At 39.9% G+C, this 16,949-nt stretch overlaps 2 long non-coding RNA genes across 2 annotated transcripts; one reads left to right on the top strand and one right to left on the bottom strand.

The window, feature by feature from the left end:
• The first annotated feature begins 3,224 nt into the window (after positions 1 to 3,224).
• Positions 3,225 to 4,930, top strand: LOC145448019 (uncharacterized). The gene is made up of 2 exons (XR_013917778.1): positions 3,225 to 3,989; positions 4,461 to 4,930. It is a non-coding gene; the product is annotated as an uncharacterized LOC145448019 (long non-coding RNA).
• A 7,181-nt stretch (positions 4,931 to 12,111) lies between these two features.
• LOC145439223 (uncharacterized) lies at positions 12,112 to 14,194 on the bottom strand. The gene is made up of 3 exons (XR_013915118.1): positions 14,145 to 14,194; positions 13,046 to 13,211; positions 12,112 to 12,530 (listed from the first exon to the last, which is right to left on the bottom strand). It is a non-coding gene; the product is annotated as an uncharacterized LOC145439223 (long non-coding RNA).
• Between the last annotated feature and the right edge of the window lie 2,755 nt (positions 14,195 to 16,949).

Below are 16,949 nucleotides of genomic sequence, written 5' to 3'. Positions count from 1 at the left end.
TACTATGACACATACTGTTTTCTTCTTGCCAGAGGCAAATTTCCCACCAACAAACCAATCAGTAGCTAGCAGACAGGAAACAACAACCATCGTATGACCTTCGACTGAAATTACAAGCTTTAAATAGTTTTCAGCAAACAAAAAACTTGGCAATGACTTACTTTTTCATTGAGGGCAAAAATAATACAATCCATCAACTGAAATTTAGGAGATGAACAAGATTAATTAGTCTTCATAAAAATGACAGCAGAGCAAATGACCTTATCATCTAGCCAGCTACATCCATTCAAAAGCAGCAGGTCATGTGTGAATAAAGGTAGCCGATTCACGACAGCTTCAATCCTATTTGCTTTATGTGCCGACGTAAAAAGTGAATTTATTTCTGAAAGAGTATTGTCATCAGTACAATAACAATCACCAACATGAAATATAATGAAACATATCTGTGAATTTGAATGGAAGTGTCTGGACATCTTTGCATTTTGTGGCATTTTCGTCCACGGAATTTTCAAATGCATCTCTTGCAACGATGGAGCAAGATTCCGTTTTCGGCTGAGACAATTTGTCATAGCATGAATCAACATATATGGAATTGGTAACAGAACCAACATGCGACGGAACAGTCACAGTAGCAATAATGAGACGAGTGGGAACATTACTACCACTTGATGCTTGTACATGGTCGGTGACAGTGGGAGGAATAGTGTCTTTTTTATCAGTTCATGACACCATTGCAGAATTGGCAGACCGGTCGCAAAAAGAGCTAGTAGCAACATTGCCGGGCGGTTTTCCAACTGGTCCATCATCTGTGAGTAACAACTCCATATTAAATATACTGAAAAATCAAAATTAGACTTCATGATAAAACAAAGTCACAGATGAAATTTGCAGCTCTACCTTTCATAGCCAGTGTTGCACGGCCATCATCTGCGAGGACAACAGACTTGGAAAAATGTCTCTTGGAGAAATGTCTCTTGGTCTTTTTCATATATCTTACATTGATCTTCATATTTTGAAGATGCATGGAAACTCTCGACAGAAATATGAAATTTACCGGATCCATATTGCAAAGAAAATGCCTGAAATACCCAATGTTTTTAGCTAGTGCTATTCTATTCTTCAAGTGCATACATAGTCGCAGCGTCAGTAATATATGACCGTCAAAATTATGCACACCAGACTTATAATTCTGGAATCGAGCCTGCCAGCCACACGAATTGCAAGACTTTTCCTTGATACAGACTCCTAAAATTGATCGGATTGAGAACAGAATGAAATAACCTCATTAGTTTAACTTAAGCTATATTGCACCTTAATTAAAGCAATGTTTAAAGAGCTTCATGGAGCTACAGAGCTTCAATATACAATTGAATAGCATATAGAAATACAGAAATGTAAAATAAAATTAATTACCTTTCCACATCTAAATCTGAGCTTTTCGCATTCCGCTCACTTCAAGGACTCCAGCACACCTTGCGCAAACAGTTTCTTCTGGCGTCAATTCTGAAATTATTCCTTCCTTCAAATATTCATTAGGTATCTTTTCTGGAATCAGTTTATGCTCGAGAAAATACTTCATATTCAATTGCATGTCATCAGTAGGAGGTTGAGTACTGTAAATCAAATATTAAGAACCTAATTATGGAATGTTTGAAAGTCATGCAATGAAGATTACCTCGACATACATGATATGAGCTCTGGTTCAGTCTGGAACACATACCATTTCGCCAGTGTGATGTGCAAGCATGTTCCAGTTTTCCATGAGCAAAGACATGACCATGAGCCTCTGTCAACGTCAACTGTCACCCGCACTCTTTCACTAGGACTATAGTATGTATTCTGGCCAGTGAAGATAGAATAATACTTGTATTTCTTCGAAATATTGAATGCTTAAAAATTTGCATGCACCACGAGTGGAGCATTACATTGCACACTCCTCATTCTTTCATTGCTGCATTTTTCACTAGTTACGCTTGATATTAGCTTCATTTCAACAAGGGTGTTCAAAACCTTTTCATCTAAATCAATGTTTGCACATGGACGTGCATTTTCTACAGCATCTAAATGATCACATTGGACCCCGGAATTTTTGTCCTTGAGGGTCCCAAAAATTGATATACAGTCTTTGTCTTCACACCCAATCAGGCTTCGTAACGTTACAGTAACGGTCATAAAACAGCATAGCCAATTAGTTGAGAGTGGATTATAGTGTATAATGTTAGAATAGAAGAAACTCTGAAGGAAAAATTTCCCCCAATCAAATCGATCATGTGTAACATGAACTAGTTTAATTATGTCCACACGAAAATTGGAAAGTACCAGGTTAAATTACTCAATTACTGTTAAATTACTCAATTATTCTGACTCATGACTCCGCTGACATGTCTTGCTAACTAATATTTGATGGGTAGTACCTCTAAATATCAATTTATTTTAAATGAATTCCAGTTTTCAAGTAATCGCAAGCCATGATAATATCAAGCTTTTTAACACTCAGTCAATTACCCCTAAATCACAATCAGGTAGAGATTCTTCACTGAGGAATGCAACATAGCTATACTTGGGTAAAATCTTTACACACCTTGCACTTCGTTGTCGACAGTGTGACGTACACGATGAGCCCAGTGTACCGCCTCGATATGCTCATCTAGCTTTTCTGACGTTTTGAACGTTCTGATTTCGCCACCACAATTAAGTTCTTGAACTGTTATGATTCTAATGAGGTGTGTCAAATCCTCAGCTAGAGCAATCGCTGTCATTGCTGCAAGTGCAAGGAAACTCGGTAATCATAAGCATCGAAAGACGTCTACCATAGTGTAGCAGACATCTTTTGTTTGTCGGCGTTAAAGCTCCCAACTTCGACCCTTTAGCAATCCTTCGTGAGCGTTACTACCCTCAAATAGTTTCCTATACGCTAGACTAGTGGTTCTCAACCTTTTTGGCTTCGCGGACCCCTTTTGACCGTCACGGACTCTCGCGGACCCCCTCAAGTTTTAGTTCAATTTTAGCTCTATTATGGTGCAACCTTCATATCTGTCTTGTGCAAATATGAACTGTAGGCTTGTGATAAACAGAAAAATAATGACTTTTCTTGAAAATATCATCATAGGCTACTATTTATGTAGAAATTGGTAGACTTCGATTATTTCAACGCTAATTTTGCTGCTGTATTTCTTGAAGTACGCGGTCGTGTCTTGAAAATCCGCGTCTTCGTTTGATATGAACGAGGAGTGCCGAAAACCATTTCCGGAAAGATAGATGGATGCTAACGCATAACGCTTCCGACGATACTTTCGGTTTGATCGCAACATTTATGGCACCAAAATGAAGAAACATCTATTTTATGAACATACCACGTCCAGCATCTAGCGCGGCCCGCGACGGTATTTTGATCGGCCCGCAGAAAGTTTCTACCGTCGAAGTTAAATCCTAATCTAAAAGTATAGACAAATTTTATGTGCCAAAGAATGGATCCAAGTTTTCCCACCTGAGAAAGACTTTCATGGAACTACTTTTTCTGTTCTGGTTTACATATATATAAACGAGAAAACATTTTCGACCATGAAAAATTGAACATTAACAAGACAAGGCTGCGTACCAATATAACTTGTGATATGAATTTCAGGGTTGAAGCGTAATGCTTTGATAGCAACGAAACACTCCTTGTTCTTCAAAAAACCCGCCTTGTCGATAGGGCATCCGCAATAAGAATGCGCCAAATCTGATAGCCGAGCTCTCTTTGAATCCCAGGCCATTGTCTCTGAACACCCCGAATTCCCGGAAAATTGCATTTGATTGCGCATATTCTAAGATTCACAGACTTGCGAGTTTTTGGTTATTCGACGCATGTGACACATCACTGTTTAGGGTGTATCAAGACGCTTCACGCTGTATGATTTTGGAATAATTTGGAAAAGTAGATGTGCCGCTGTGTTGATATGTTGTGTAGGTCGAATTGCGGTGAGTGAATATTCCCCGGATAAGTTGCGGTAAGTACGTACTTTTGGCTAATTTATTTGTATGGTTATAGATTAAATCTATTGAAATAAAATGTTTGGTACTGCTTGTAATCATGTAATTGTATTGGAAAAAATAACGGCAGATGTCAATCGAGTCTCATTCGTTTTGTACCTGAGAAGTAACATAGGCGCAGGAAACGCGCTGGAGTGCATCAGGGAAAGTGTGTAATGTGTATTTGCATTTGGATTTTGTTTAGAATACCAATGTTCTAGCAGGAAAGCATGGTACTTTCTTAACCACAAGAACATGAATATCATCAAACATCAAGCAGGGTTCTCCAGCCCCTGAATATTATCTAGCTTTTAGCAACTAGATAGGTAATCTAACTATTAGTATCTAGATGAGCTATGTCCTATAATTTTGATATCAGTCAAATTGTGATGAATTACTCAGAGTATATAGGCAATGGTACGGTACTCATAATGATGTTTATTTTCAAGCATGGTGAAGTCAATAAAAGGAGAACGAAAAAAAGAAGACCCTCTGCATCTGTGACATTGATGGCAAATATTACGAATTGACATCAAGATTCAGAAGCCGCCCGATCAAGAGAAATATGCTCCTTCACATAACTGTTTGGTACGCTCTCTGTAGTAACAGATATGGCAGGTGCAGTCTTTTGGCACCTGCTGGAGGTGGCTGTGCAATATGCTTGGCTCTCAACTTGACCATGATGTATCCGTATCGGCTAACATATTCCAAATACAAAATATAGGCATTAGTGGTTGCTAGACTGAAGAAGTGAAAGAAAGTTTCCTCCACCATTTTTTACAGCTACGCTCAAAGCTGTAGTAAGGCATTGTTTTTATCTGTGCGATTAACTCCGTTCATTCCCTGATTATAATCGTCAACGCACTTGCTATGTTTTGTTGGTATGTTTGTTTTTCGCATAAACATTCATTTGTTCGCACACATGTCTGGTGAATTCTTCCGGCAGCAGTTCACTTCTGACTTCTGTAGGTTGTAGTAAGTGGTTTTGTTCGACACGGTTGTGGGCAAGATCATCAGGACCATTCACTTGAATATAACGGGAGCTCATAGCTTGCTGGTACTCAAGAAAAACGGTATTCTGTAGCACACGGGGACACAACAGGGTCGGCAGACCGTTAGCTAGAATGTTGCCTGAAGCTCCTGTCTTGTCGGTACTCACACACAGCGATACGGTATTCTTTAGTACGAGATTACGCAATGCGACCATACTACATTGTTTATTCATCAATGAAATCTGACTATTGATTTTGAGTTCACAATCATATATTTCAGCTTGATTGACAACTATTATCGGCGACTTTGCTATGTTGCATTCATTTAATATGCCCCGTGACAGTTATATTATCGAAAATTACGATAACATTATTACAAGAAAATGTTAAAGGATCATTTGCACCTTAAGCCGAAATCGACGGCCGTCCGAATCGTGAACTTCATGTCGCCCCTCTATAGAATGGGCGCGGGTATTGCCGGAAGACAATCACCCACTCTATAGAGGGGGCTGGGTCTGAAAGAGCAGAGACAATCACCCACTCTATAGAGGGGGCTGGGTCTGAAAGAGCAGGTATATCATTGTCCGATTTATGACGGATGTCAGCCGAAAATATTCGGGTTCATTTCAATATGAATATACTATTCAATTGTATATTGAAGTTCTGTACCTCTAAAAAGCTGTTCAAATAGTGGTTATGTATATCACATGATAAAATGGATTTCGTGGCGAGGTTTCAATACCTGCATTGGGACAAATTAAGGATATACTTCGGAAATTTTTATTTCAAACGACTGTACACTAATTTGATGAGACTGACAACTTCAAATCGAGAAGGTTTTGCAGACATTACGAAGTCACCCTGATTGACGTTACAATCTCCATATTTTTATTTTTTTCCACAAACCCCTACAAAACGTCTCAAACAGCAATATGTTTGTATCAGCAGGATAATGGAAAATGGGCAATGAAAATGAATTTCCGCACTACGATAGTTCATGTCAGACGATTATGATGATGATATGAGTCATGAGGTTTAAGCAGTTGTGGTACGAAACTGCCTCATGCTTTCTTAAATCAAAAAAATAAAATAAAAATTAGAATATCAACAATACTAAAAATTTATAGGACTCGCGGACCCCCTGAAATTGCTTCGCGGACCCCCGGTTGAGAAGCGCTGCGCTAGACAAATTCAGACGCCAAGTAGCTATACGGCGTCTCACATTCAGGGCATGGTATGGTATATGGTATGGAACGAGAATTTTCCATACTCCATACTTGCCTTACTCTCTCCATACCATACTTGCAATTTTCCATACCATACCAACATTGTTCCATACCATACTTGATACGTATTCCATACTTTCAAATACTTCAATATCATAAGTATAGTACCTTTTCTAGCACCTATATTATTCATATTTCGGATGTCGTTATTGCTTAAACTAGCCATGATGCGAATCTAACTCCTGGTAATAGTTTCACAGAATCTGTTTTGGTGAGGTTTAGTTCACAGTGGTGAGGTGCCGTGTATCTCTCTACTCTACAGCTTCCGCGAGCAAAATGAGATAGTCAGCAGGTTGTCATCGAGGACCGTCCACAAAAGGGACTGGCAACATACGGCCCGCGACGAGATTTTGTCCGGCCCGCTCACAGTTTCCCGTTTTACATGATAATGTGGCCCGCGGCCCCAGTCTGCTGAGATTCCCCACTACTTGCCTAAACGTCAAATTTTAGTGACTGCATGTTATTATATAGATCTGAGCACTGCGCAGCGTGCGAGAGCGGAGCTTACGGGTAAGTTCTTCGAAGCGAGAAGGCTTGCATTATCGGCATTTACGGTGTACTCAACCCTAATGAATTGATATCTTGGTAAATTTTGGGTAAGGGGGCTTATCAAACATTTTGACATCTTAATTATGGATTGCGCTGTGAGTTAGTTGAGCAGAGAGAAGCAGACATGGCGGCGACTGTATGGCAATGCTGTTTTCAAATCGACATAGTATTTTCAATATCGGCGAGTAATGGCTTTGAAGTGACATTGCTGTCGATAAAATACATACAATAAATACCAGTGGCGGCTCGTCCTATAGGGCAACTGGGGCATTGCCCCACCTAAAATTCTGTTCAATAACAATTTAACCATTTATAGACGCACAGCAATCAATACATACCGAGATCACAGCGAAACCCGCGTTCTTCTTGTGCTTTCGCTTGCAAAGGCCCATACATAGCGAAGTCTCTGCGAAAATCGAATTCTCTTCTGTGTTTTCGCTTTGAGAATGCCTAGCCGGGGCTTGCCCCGGTAGCGCTCATAACAAGCTTTCACTATCTATTCTCTCAAAGCCGCGCACAATAAAGAAACGGTGATTTACTCTCTCCTATTCGTAAAATGGCCGAGCAACCGGGGCAAATATGCCTGTCGCCCCTAAGGTGTGATGTAACAATCGTATCTATATCTGAACTCGGTTACCGTAATATGCGTTGAGTCGACCTTTGCTGGTATAGGTCGATTTTGACTGTGTTTCGCACCATGATAATTCTTGAAACTTGGTATGATATGTCGTGAAGGTAGTATTTAACACTGCTCCAAGTTTCAGGCTTGCTACTTAAAGATAAGGGTAGTAATTCCGTTTCCGAAGTTCAGTGTGTGCTGATCTATCATGTACAATTGTACATAGTACAGCAAACAGATTTTACTCAAAAGCCAGTATTGGTCTCCATTGATTTTGACGATGTTCTATACCGAGATCGGTCATGACATTTGGCACGGTAAGTGTTAGTATCGACCGCTGTAACAAGTTTTAAGTTTGTCACTGAACTATGTGGGTGGTAATTTCGTTTCCAAAGTCGAGTAAGAGCTGACTCTTCATTTATCGCTAACAAATTTACGCAAAAGCCGTTATTGGTCTCTATTGATTTTAACGATGTTCCATACCTAGATCTGTCATGAGCTTTTGCACGGTATGTCTTGATTTTAGTATCGAACGCGGTGCCAAGTCTTAAAGTTGACACTCAATGATTGAGGCAGTTATTTCGTTTTCGAGGTCGAGTATGGTAGAGATGCGCGCTGATCTGATACTTAGCCTACCTACGTCATTGCGGATCTCACGCAAAAGCCGGTGTCGGTCTGTGCTAATCTATAGTCTGCGTTCCCATAACGAGATCGGTGATGATATTTCCAATGGTATATCTCGATGATCGCATGAAACAGCTAACCAAGATTCTCGGTTTGCATTCAAATATTCACATAATTTTATGTTCGCCAATGTCCATTTCACTGTGAAATTGTGGCCTTCTAACCATTTGCTTACAATCTTCTGTCAAATGCGATAGCTATTTCATTTTCGATGTCGGCAAACAGCTGATCATTCGATCAGCCTATTCCTCGATCTATTTTAGTCAAAGTTCGGTGTTCGTCTGTTTGTATTGATTTTGACAGTGTACCATACCGGAATGGGTTATGAGATTGCGTATGCTACTTCTCGATGATTTCTTGTAACAGTATACTAAGTTTACGGCTTTTATTCATGTATTTATTGATTAATATATTTTCCAACGGCGATTTCGCAGCAGACTTATACGGCCGTAAACCAAACTTTACGCTGATTGGTCGAGAGACAATGGCCATGGATACGACGCAGCAACGGAGGACGCTGCATTTACTTCAACATGTAGTCGGCACTACGATGTATTCCTATAGCCGTGTAGACTGTATAAAAACGACAAGATTACAGTTAAATGTTTATTTCTTCATCAATAATGAAATTATAGGAAAGGAAATAAAATATTTAATAACATATACTGAAATATAATGCCGAAATACTACTGTGATTATGAATGCAGTGCCACCAATGGCAATGAACTGGGGAAGAACAGATTTTTCCATTCATTTCCTTCCAACGCAAAGGTCAGGAAGGCTTGGGAATGCAGAGTAAGAAGGCAGGATTTCAAGCCTACTTCCACAAGCTTCATTTACTCCTCATCGTCGACCTCACTGCAGTTGCACTGACTTAAAAAGCCCAGAAATCACAGTGAGGCGAGCTACAAGTCGGCAGCTAAAGAGCCGATGAATCGCGAGCCGATGCATGAGAGAGTGGAAAGAATGTCAAAGACAAGAATAAATGCATTGATCAGTTCGAATACTGTCATGTCGTGGAGCACAAAGCCTTAAACAGGCTAAAAGCACCACAGTTGTGTACAATAATAATAATAATAATAATTTGCTCCTACCAATTTTGCAAGGAAGATTTTGCTGCTAGTGCATTATAGATATACCAATACAGTCACGTCTAAAGAGAGGTGCGATTCCCAGTCGCAATCTCCGTGGTGAAGCAGAAGATTATGCGCATTGCAAAGAGGCGGACCCTGAACTCCATGCCGTGTCAACTGTCTTCCTGCAATGTTGTGGATGCTGCACATGCAAATCTTACATTGTCATCTGGTGATCCTGATCTAGAATCGCCATCGTGTAGCCTTGAAATGGAATCTTCAAATCCATCACCTGAATCTTAGGGTGAGAGGCCAACGAAGTCAGTCATATGCAGATTAGCTACCTAAGCCCACAGAACATCAGAACAGAGAGGATGTGCAGAATGGGGTAAATACATTGGGCTCTTCGACTCACAAGTAGCAATTTTGGTAGGATTTTGGACTGCTTTGAGGGGAACAAGACAGCATGTACTCCATATGCAACATCTCTTTTCAAATCACTTCAATGACAGTACAGTATCAACTGGTATTCAATATTGTGGGGGTTATTGCACGAAGAAAGCGCCATTCAAGACTACTAAGCATCACGCATGTGAATGTAGCAAAGATTGGTCATGTTCTTTTTCCATATGGATATCTGGGTGCTTCACATGATAGAGTGATTCTAGCTGAGCAGACCTCATCTGCACTGGTGTGCTTGAGGTATCGTAACAGCACATGCAATGAGTTCATGAAATTTGAACTTGGGCAGAAATCACAGGAAAGTAGTTTTTATTTGACTGCTGCTAGATAATTACAAGTAAATCACTCTTATTGGCAACAAATTCAGGCCCAAATGTATGCCACAAATAGTCCTGCCTTCTTATACTCTGCCTTCCCAAGCCTTTCTGTCCTTTGCGTTGGAAGAAAATGAATGGAAAGATCTGTTCTTCCCCAGTTCATTGCCATTGGTGGCACTGCATTCATAAACACAGTAGTTTTTCGGCATTATATTTCAGTATATGTTATTAAATATTTTATTTCCTTTCCTAATTTCATTATTGATGAAGAAATAAACATTTAACTGTAATCTTGTCGTTTTTATACAGTCTGCACGGCTATAGGAATACATCGTAGTGCCGACTATATGTTGAAGTAAATGCAGCGTCCTCCGTTGCTGCGTCGTATCCATGGCCATTGTCTCTCGACCAATCAGCGTAAAGTTTGGTTTACGGCCGTATAGACAGTAAGCCGTATGTGTTGTGTCACAGTCTCCAGTTTCAAGGCCAAAATGTCCTATGTTGTTCCGAGACCGAAGTTCCGAGGCTGCTGTCCTTAGTTCTTCAAAGACCATTCAAATTGATGTTCTGGATTCAATATGACAGGCCCAATCTATGAGATAACAATTGCGTATGTGTCCGAACTCGTTGACCTTTCCAGTTAGGCTTACGCAATCTCTCGAGTTAGTCATTGGAATTAGTCAGGTCAAGTCAAGCGCGAACATGAATCGTATTGAATCTTTGCTGCGTACGTAGTTTACGCAGTTGCCTTTAGAGCGAAAATGAGAGGTCTAGAAGTTGTCCACGTCCAGTCTATTGATCCAATCGTACGCCGGGTGCCTCCGCTTTGGTTGCCTATTATCACCTGGTCGTAACCAGAGATGGCCACAGTCCGGTTCTGGAGCCGGAGCAGGATTTCAATGTTTTTTTTACCTGGCCGGACTGGATCCGGATTTTGAATTTGGGGTGACGGTCGGATTTTAGCCGGATTATTTTTGCTGTGATATGATTAATTAGCATTGTTCTGGCAGGATTTTTTCGGATTCCGAACTGGACATTCACCAGCCGGATTTCTTTGGACTCTGAATTTCCAATTGCAAGCCGGATCCGGATAGATTCGGATCCCGAAATTTTGGAATCCGCCCATCTCTGGTCGTAACCACCAGCTCAGTGGTCGTAACACACCAGGATCGTGTACGAAACACTTTCGGACGGGCTTAGAAAAATTAGGGTCAATCGATTTGCGTAATCTCTAACTCTACCATGAAATCATAACGCATGCTACTAAGGATGACCTGATACTTGATTCGTGGCATAGGGCGATTCTTAGTTCACGTTCATTTTGTAAAATAATCCTTTGATTAAAAATAAATGAATAAAACATTTGTTACCACACTTCAAGTCACGGCTCACCGGCAAACCTCTCGCGGCACCTACGTTAAAATCACTGTTGTCGGGAAATTCATGTGACCATCATAAAGTTACTTTTTTACGTTGGAAAACGCCATTGTGACGTCATCTTGATAAAAGTCGCTCGCAGCCCTTGCCCCACCACCCGATATTGTCACGAGCCGCCACTGATAAATACGATTTATTCTTTGTATACATGGGCGAATAATTTATCCATTCAGCAATCCAGCCCGCGAAGTACTTAATTTTCCTATATCCGGCCCCCGCTCCATAAGAATATCATCGCATTTCCGGTACATAGGCATGACGCATGTGCATGTTTGAAGTAAATACTCGCAAAATACTTTATAATATAGGAGCAGGAGCACCCATAAAATATCCCAGCTGCAGGCGATCAATACTGCAGCGATCTGCGTGATTATTAGTACAGTATTAGGTTGGGGTTAGTGTGGCGATAATTTCAAACTAGATCTACTCCACTCCCTGATCTATCAGCCTAATGCGAGAGCGTTTGAAATATAACCAATAAGATATCTCGGTATGTGAATAGTATAAATGTGCGGATAATGTTTCAGAAGAAATGTAATTATCAATCACATCGAGCATTAAGTATGTTGCATCATGATTGCTTGTATGCTCTCGTCACTCAAGGAATGAGGTAGTTGGAGTACACTGTTAGAAAAATTTTAGTAAATTTACTCCTAATTGCGAGGCAGCAGTTTTACTTACCCTGGTAACGTTACATACTAAAAATTAGTAACTTTTTTACTATAACTTTAGTAAATTTTCTGGACTCAGGATAAGCAGCATTTCTACTCACTCTTGTAACCTTGATGCTAAAGATTAGTAATATTTTTACTCTTTCTAGTAAATTACTAGTAAAGCTAGCACTGAATTCACAGCCCTATCTAGTGTCAATCAATGTATGGATAGACTTAATGCTATATGCATGGCGGTTTTCTAACACTTCGCGCCCTGGTAATACGCACAACTCCATGGAAATAATTGAATCAAATGCTGCAGCATGAAAGCATTTATTTTCATGTTTTATTCCGTTTCCCGCAGGAGGTTGGTGAGTTTCATCACCTTTGGATGAACTCTAAGTGTCTTTCTCTTTCTTGAACACTTCGGAAATCTCGGCGAAGACTCTGTAATATATGAAATATATCTTATAACATAACTGGGGGCTGGCCATCAACAAGAGCGAATTTGCTTCAGACAAAACTATATTGCTGTATTAACAAAGTTCTCCAGCCTATTCACTATGGGCTACCAGTACCCCATATGTTAACATTTTCGTGTTAAATTGTGATTGTTATAAGCAAGCAGAGCACCACAATAGTTAATTGTTATTGTCAATGTGTTGCAGAGCTCTGATTGTTTAAAATATTGCAGATGTCAGATTTTTCAGGGCGATTTTAAGGCATTTCTAGTGCCCATACCGCATTTTAATTTCTATTTAAGAAATCACCGTTACACTAGCTTTTCATTAGGACCGGATTCATTAATATTTTGCGCCCCAGTTGCCAGCTGTGAGATCACCAATAAAGGTGCCTTTGCACTGCCCAGCAGTGAACGAAAGCAGCTGAGCCGAGCGAAGAAACATAATCAGTCATTGCCATTATGGGTTGACATTTGATAGTCTCACTCTCACTCAGCTTACCTTTACATAAACTCCAACGTGGCTGTCAGTTCGCTCGGGTGTTCCAGGTTGAAAACATAGAATGTGACGAACAGATACGCCAAAGCAACGTAGAAGGAGTCCGTGGTGAATATCATTGATCTTTCGGCAGTTACCACAAACTCCTTCACATTGTAGTTCGATGAGCCTGAAAATAAACAAAAGTTGTAAAGCAGTCAGAGCTGCTACTCAACTAGATATAGGGCTACTGTCATAAATTTATACTCAATTACGAGTAGAAGAAGCGTAAAAATCCAACCACTCGAGTGTAGTGCTAGTAGGCACTTCAGAAGAGCAAGGCATCAATATAAGGTTAATTATCTTCTCAGGATCCATGACTAACACAAAAATGCATTGTTAGTATGCAGCACATTTAACGCCATTGGCTAGGTTATGAAATAGAGACTGTGCCGACAACCAGAGGCGCTGGTCAGTAATCAAGTATATCTATATCTATTATTTTGGCATACTCAAGTAGGTTTGCCAATGTTGCCTACTTGAGCTACTTATATTCTAGTGGTTGTGGCATTTGACTACTTCCACTTGTACGAAACAGTGATGGGCAGAACTACTGACTTTCAAGCGTTCAGATTTTGTAAAGTAGTTATGGGAAGTATTTCATTTTCACAACTACGGCATAACTATTGACAAGATAGTGAGTACCTGTGACTGTCTTATCAGTGGTACCAACTTGCTCGCACTCCCTATCTCTACACCACGCTCACCAAGCACACTCACGGAGGTAACAAATTTCCAGAGAAACCAAAAATCAGACGATTTTTACATTCATATCAAACCGACTTGTGCAATACAAAACCGGACACATTTTTCATAATCGAGACTTATGCCGCTATTCTGTGCATGTCACTTACTGACAATAGCAGGGGTGGGCAATCATTTTTACACTACAAAGCGGTTTCAACATGAAATGATTTAATACTTGATTCAATTTGAGGCTCAAATCATTATGCCCGACCTAAGTCCATGAGATTCGCACGATGACTTTATACTTGCAATAAATTCAGTAACAGTCAGTTAGTCATCAGTGTGAACGTGACCCATACTTTATGTACATACTTACCGATTGTAATCAAGAATGGGTGGTTCGGCGCATCTGCCATTAAATCTTGAGCAATTCCTGAAAACAGATATGCATGTGTGAGCAATGATTCCAATATCATTTTTGAGTAGTGAAAATCTTTTACCAGAGGACAGGCAACAACAAAATTATTAAACAAAGTTATTACCAACAATAGAACAGAACTACATTGGAAACATTCAAGAAATAGGTTTTGGGGCTAATATAATACTAACCATTCTTTTGAACAATTGAGAGGCTGGTTCGTCAAAGAACGCACAGATCAGCTCGAGGATGCCAAGAGAGGAAGCATATGATTCTGATTTCGTTATCTCCCATATAGTTGAAAGTCTTGACAGTGTTTTCTGTACTTTCTGCGCCGTCATATTTTTTAATGTCCTGTGAAGAGTACAATTAGCATTTATTTAAAAAGAGAGCAAAGATAACCGGTATCTCGTTGATATAATTGTCTTTGAAATATGCTAGTACAGTGTGTATAGAAGCGAAGTTATTGCAGTAGAAAAAAAAGTATTTACGGTGACCAACTCTTCAATTATTTGTTATAAAATCATGGAATTAAAAATTTTTCTACTGCAGTAACTTCGCTTCTAGTGGTTGGAATTGAGCCAAATTTAGTATGCATCATCTCTACTGACAGCCTAAGAATTTTATGAGGGAAAACAGAAAAATTTTGAAATTTCCATTTTTTAATGATAATTTCAAAACTTTCTACTAGGCTACAAGAATCACGCTTCTACCGGTTAGAATTGAGCCAAAAATGGTGTGAAGCATTTTTTTAACCAACCCAACAATTTTATCAAGTTGCCAGTGAAATCTGAAGGAATTTCATATTTTGAACAGCCCTATAGTGTGTAGCCTATTTATGAGATTACAAAAAAATCTTGCTTACTTTTGAATGCGAGGCCAGTTATTGTCCATCTTGCGAATAAGGAATTGCTTGGAATTTCCTGTCCCAGTGAGAATACCATAATGTTGGAACATGAACTCAACTTCAAAGAGAAAGGGCCACATTTCTCGGATTGTTGATACTGCAGCAGGTTGATTGATTGCCTTTCTTTGGAATGGAGTCGGTATGTAGTTTACATTAGCATTCTCACTTCCTCTCTGTCTGGAACTGCCTTTCTGCTTTCTTCGATAAGACATTTCTGGTCAGCGCTCAGTATGAGATGTACTGGTAAGTTCAGTATTTTCTTGCTCCATGATTGAGGCTTTAACCTGTTTTACAATCTCGTTACAATGGGAAGCTAATAGCTTACGCAGCTCAGCCATGATCTCTTGCACTGTAGTTGAAGGAATGAGGTTTTTGTACTCCATCCTCATTGCAAACATGATGCTCGGGTTATCATTCCTAAATTCCTCTTCCTGAGCGTTGTCGCTCGTTACATCGGCAGCAGGCAACAGATCCTGGGCGATTGAGCTCGGGCTTGTACTAGCAGAATTATGGTTAGTTGGCTGAATCACATTGGTCTGATCCGAAACGGTATGATATCGGCTAACATGACTGGAAAATGACGATACACGTCATACCTCTTGGAACAGTGCAGATAAGGACACTTGACGAATAATCCGCTTCCAATATGGCTTTTCAGGTGACAAAAGATATCTGATGTTGAAGAAAGTTCCATACTGCAGATGACCACCCGGCATTTCAAATCTACTGCCATTTCTTTATCTTAGACACCAACACAGCTTCCTCCTAAATCCGATATTTCGCCTGACATGCGACCGCAACACCTACATCCTAGCACGTGAATCAGTAATTTGTCACGACCTGGTGAACACAAATTCTTGGATTGTTACGTAACTATGCAGAATTTCATTCCTGGGTGATTTGGCGCGATTCTGAGTTCTGATGCTCTGACGATATTAATTGGGTTTTCAAATTCGGTGTGACAATAGCATTCGAATAATAACAATTATTATAAATTCTGAGTCGTTGATGATGAATTACGGTATCATCACAGGTGAGGCTTGGCCTATGTATACCTCAGATCTCCTTTTACGCTTTATTTTTGAAGACTAAATAGTAAATACGCAAATTTCGTGGTTCGCAAATCTCATGGTCTGAAAATGTTCAATATTTAGTAATTCAGGAGCATCGATACACAGTACCAATAATCCGTATCATAGTAATAATTGACGGGTTTACTAAAAACGATAGTAAATTATGTTACTACAGCAATTCGTATTTGGTTTACTAATTAATAGGTGTAAATTTACTAATTTTTCTAACAGTGTAGCCAACATTACCGCATGATAGACACATGATAGACCAGGGGTGGGCAAACTACGGCCCGCGGGCCGCATGCGGCCCGCAACACCATTTTGTGCGGCCCGCGAGCGTGTAAAGAAACTTAGTAAAAATATTGATAAAACGCGTACTAAAAATCGAATTAATGCAGGGATTTTTCGTAGTATATTTCACCATGATTTAAGGCAGTGGTTCTCAAACTGGAGGCGTGAAAGCATCTGGAGGGGGGCGCGAAGTTGAGCTCAACTGAAAAAAGTTTTCGCGGTTCGCGCGATTTACATATGTCATTCATAATTATATGCTCTGTATTTAAGTCTGAATTTCATATTTAAAAATCTCTCATCCACAGTCGTAGCCTTCCATGCCATCAAACTACCCGTTAGATTGGCTAGCATCCTGGTTGCGTTTAGTGATATGACGATACGGGGGACGCAAAATATTTGACCATCATAAGGGGGGGGGGGCGTATCTTAAGAAGTTTGAGAATCACTGTTCTAAGGTAAATACTTCCTATAATATTTTTTATGTTTAATTTC

This window comes from Botryllus schlosseri, chromosome 1, assembly GCF_051294905.1.
Source record: "Botryllus schlosseri isolate E-star chromosome 1, Bs_hap1, whole genome shotgun sequence".
NCBI lineage: Eukaryota > Metazoa > Chordata > Ascidiacea > Stolidobranchia > Styelidae > Botryllus > Botryllus schlosseri.
The sequence above is the reverse complement of the archived record's forward strand: the minus strand, read 5'-3'. Positions and strand labels throughout refer to the sequence as shown.